Here is a 4,764-nt window from a genome sequence, read left to right as displayed (position 1 = left end):
CTGGGAATAAAAAACAACTCACCTAATAAATCATACATTTGATTGTTTTTAGTGTGAAACATGTACAGTAGGGAGAGGATTCATACGGTCCCCTTATTGGGTGGATCTCGCGTGAGAGGAAGAGGGCGGGTTAATCGCCAGCGCCGCTCTACTTTGCAAAGTCCTCTAATTTGTCAGGTTTCATGTGTCAGGTAAACATATGAATCCCCTTCCTACTGTATGTTGAATAAATAAATACTTTGTAATAGTATACAAAAATAGTCAAGACAAAACCTGGAATGAAGACTTAAAAACATAACCCACAATATTTTATTGCAAATGATGAGAGGACAAAACAATATAAGGTGAACCACACAGACCGGGAGAGTCCTTGCCTGGGTTTTACCCCCCGCACATAAACCAGGACCGGCGTGACATTTTTTTTGGAACTTGGGCTAATAAACGGAACTCCTGCTTGTTTCCACCGCACGTGATATTTCACAACCATTTCAAGTTTGGCACTTAAAATGTACAAAAAACAAAACGACGACGACAAAAAAAATCAAAAATCGGGGAGTACGAGACAAACGGACACGATAAAGATACAAAAGCGTTACACAGGTTTTCCAAGATTGTCTATCTTCTGAACAGCAATAATCATCTTTTAGCACCATAATAATAACACAAGATCCTTCCTGGTGATGCAGTATTACCTGCTCACAGATGCCACCTGCTGGTTGTTTGAGCACACTGCAGCCAGGCCCGGATACACCAACTAACCCCCCCCCTTATTACGTAATGTTTCAGTCGCAGGGTTCTCACAAGAATGAGGCAAAAACTACTGCATTGCGTTTTATGCCGCGGATCTGTTCTGGGCCTTCTTGGGGGGAAAAAAAACTAATATTTCATTTAAAAATATACAATTTCAAGAAGCAAGTTTGATAATATTGTTGTTTTTTCAGCACTGAGACAACACAAAGTACAAACAATAATAAACGTACAGCAGACGGGATTATCCGAGCACCTTTTTTTCGGCTTCCTCCCGGGAGAGGAAGACGCGCGACGAGAGGAAGTGATGACTGTCGGCTGTAAACAATTTGGCTGAAAGAAGCCAGAAGGGTCACTCGGCAGATGACCGGCTCCCCCCCCCCCCCCCCAAAAAAAGAGGATAAATAGGAAAAAGTCACCGGATCTGGCTTCTTTGCAAACAAAAACGTAGAAGTACAAGATCCCCGCTTTACACCTCAGCGTTGCAGGCGAGACACTCCCACCAAACACAAGTACAATTCAAATAAACAAAACTATGTTTGTTTGGCCCCAGGGGGCCGCTTCTAACAGTGAATACTATTATTATTTTTTTATGCATTTTATTAGTAGATTTTTTTTAAACTAAATGTAAAAAAAAAAAAAAGAAGGCCACTTCTAACAGTCAATACTATTAATAGTAGTATTATTACACCATTTTTAATGCATTTTATTAGTAGATTTTTTTTAAACTAAAATGTAAAAAAAAAAGAGGGCCTCTTCTAACAATCAATACTATTAATAATAGTAAAAAGAGAGCCGCTTCTAACAGTCAATACTATTAATAATAGTATTGACTGTTAGAATCAGCCCTCTTTTTTTTACATTTTAGTTTAAAAAATATCTACTAATAAAATACATTAAAAATGGTGTAATAATAGACTATTATTACACCATTTTTAATGCATTTTATTAGTAATAAAATGCATTAAAAAATGCATTTTTTTACCATATTTTTTAAAACATTTTAGTTTAAAAAATTTTTACTAATAAAATGCATTAAAAATGGTGTAATAATAGGCTATTTTTACACCATTTTTAAATGCATTTTATTAGCAATAAAATGCATTAAAAAAAGGCATTTTTTACCATATTTTTTAAAACATTTTAGTTTAAAAAAAATCTACTAATAAAATGCATTAAAAATGGTGTAATAATAGGCTATTATTACACCATTTTTTAATGCATTTTATTAGTAGATTTTTTTAAACTAAAATGTAAAAAAAAGGGCCGATTCTAACAGTCAATACTATTATTAATAGTATTGACTGTTAAAATCTACTAATAAAATGCATTAAAAAAATGGTGTAATAATAGTCTATTATTACACCATTTTTAATGCATTTTATTAGTAGATTTTTTTTAACTAAAATGTAAAAAAAAGAGGTCCGCTTCTAACAGTCAATACTATTAATAATAGTAAAAAGAGGGCCGCTTCTAACAGTCAATACTATTAATAATAGTATTGACTGTTAGATGCGGCCCTCTTTTTTTTACATTTTAGTTTAAAAAAAAATCCTCTAATAAAATGCATTAAAAAATGTTGTAATAATACTATTAATAATAGTATTGACTGTTAGAAGTGGCCTTCTTTTTTTTTTTTTTTACATTTTAGTTAAACAAAAATCTACTAATAAAATGCATTAAAACATTTTGTAATAATAGACTATTATTACACAATTTTTTTACCATATTTTTAAAAACATTTTAGTTTAAAAAAAAAAAACTAATAAAATGCAGTAAAAATTAGGTAATAATAGACGATTATTACATAATTTGTAATGAATTTTATTAGTAGATTTTTTTTAAACTAAAATGTAAAAAAATGGTAATTTGCAGTAATTTCACCTCAAAATGTAGTGTATATTACTGTAAATGGGAAAAAAAAGTACTGCTGTTTTTATGGTAAAAAAAAGGCAGGTCATTTGTTTTTTGTACTGTAAATAAAAAAACCCTGCAATTTTACAGTAACATTTTGGCACCTGAGCTGCCAGTTTGTTTTTTTTAGTTTTTTTTTACCGCTAATCAACAACTGTGTATTTTTGGGTGTATTACTGTAAATGCCAAAACGGCACCACAGTTTATTACAGTAAAAAAAAAAAATACTGTTTTTTTTCATTTAGAGAAAAATGCTGTAAAAACCAGTCAATTTCCCAATTTGACCATGAAATATATTGCTACTTTTAATTTGCACTATCAGGAAGTATAAGCTAATGAAAAATGCTGCAAATGATAAAAAAAAAAAAAAAGGACACAATATTAGGGACATGTAACGTCACTATAAAAAGGTTAAAGGGGGTTAAATCACCAAAAAATGATTCCTGGGCGCGGCCACCGCAGCTGCTCACTGCTCCCCTCACCTCCCAGGGGGTGAACAAGGGTGATGGGTCAAATGCAGAGAATAATCTCACCACACCGAGTGTGTGTGTGTGTGACTATCATTGCTACTTTAACTTAACTTAACTTAACTTAACATGACACAAGTGTTGGTTTTTAGGCACTTTAAAAAACACTTTTTTATCACTTTGGTTTATAAATTATATTTATTTGGGGTATTTTTTTTTTAATATAAGTACAAAGCATGCCTTTAATTAAATTAAAGTTATTTAAAAAAAATTTTTTTAATTGTAACAGGCGGATGACCTCATTTGTTGACTAACTTGCTGGTAGCTTAGAGTTCCATGTCTGCTTCTCCCAGTTACTACTGGGAATACCAACTAGCACTACAACTAGAACTGGAACTAGAACTAGAACTGGAACTAGAACTAGAACTAGTACTGGAACTAGAACTAGAACGGGGCCTGCAGGTCACAGGTGTTGGTGGCAAAGCCGGACATATATTGTCTTCACAGATGTTTGCTCTGAATGTAAACAACAATAACTAACTTCCTGGTCATGTTGACTAACTTCCTGGTAACTTAACTAACTTCCTGGTACATTGACATTTTTCCTGGTAGTTTAGCTAACTTCCTGGTAGCTTAGCTAACATTTCAGCTTAACTAACTTCCTGGTCATTTAACTAACTTCCTGGTCATGTTGGCTAACTTCCTGGTAGCTTAACTAACTTCCTGGTAGATTGACATATTTCCTGGTAGTTTAGCTAACTTCCTGGTAGCTTAACTAACTTCCTGGTAGATTAACATATTTCCTGGTAGTTTAGCTAACTTCCTGGTAGCTTAGCTAACATCCTGGTAGCTTAGCCAATATCCTGGTAGCCTAGATAACTTCCTGATCGTTTGGCCAACTTCCTGGCAGCTGGACTAACTTCCTGGTAGCTTAGCCAACATCCTGGTAACTTAGTTACCTTCCAGGTAGCTTAGCTATAATCCTGGTAGCTTAAACTTGCTGGTAGCTTGACTAAATCTGGTAGTTTAGCTAACTTCCTGGTACCTTAGCCAACATCCTGGTATTTTAGCCAACATCCTGGTAGTTTAGCTAACTTCCTGGTCATTTAGCCAACTTCCTGATTGCTTGAATAAGTTCCTGGTAATTTAGCCAACTTCCTGGCAGCCGGACTAACTTCCTGGTAGCTTAGCCAACATCCTGGTGACTTAGTTACTTTCCAGGTAGCTTAGCTATCATCCTGGTAGTTTAGCCAACATCCTGGTAACTTAGTTAACTTTCAGGTAGCTTAAACTTGCTGGTAGCTTGACTAACTTTCTGATAGCTCAGCTAACTTCCAGGTCGCTTAGCTAACATAACTTTAGCTGAACTATCTTCCTGGTATTTTAGCCAACATCCTTGTAGTTTAGCTAACTTCCTGGTCGTTTAGCCAACTTCCTGATTGCTTGACTAAGTTCCTGGTAATTTAGCCAACTTCCTGGCAGCCGGACTAACTTCCTGGTAGCTTAGCCAACATCCTGGTGACTTAGTTACCTTCCAGGTAGCTTAGCTATCATCCTGGTAGTTTAGCCAACATCCTGGTAACTTAGTTAACTTTCAGGTAGCTTAAACTTTCTGGTAGCTTGACTAACTTTCTGA

The sequence above is a fragment of the Entelurus aequoreus genome, linkage group LG19 (genome assembly GCF_033978785.1).
Source record: "Entelurus aequoreus isolate RoL-2023_Sb linkage group LG19, RoL_Eaeq_v1.1, whole genome shotgun sequence".
NCBI lineage: Eukaryota > Metazoa > Chordata > Actinopteri > Syngnathiformes > Syngnathidae > Entelurus > Entelurus aequoreus.
The sequence above is the reverse complement of the archived record's forward strand: the minus strand, read 5'-3'. Positions refer to the sequence as shown.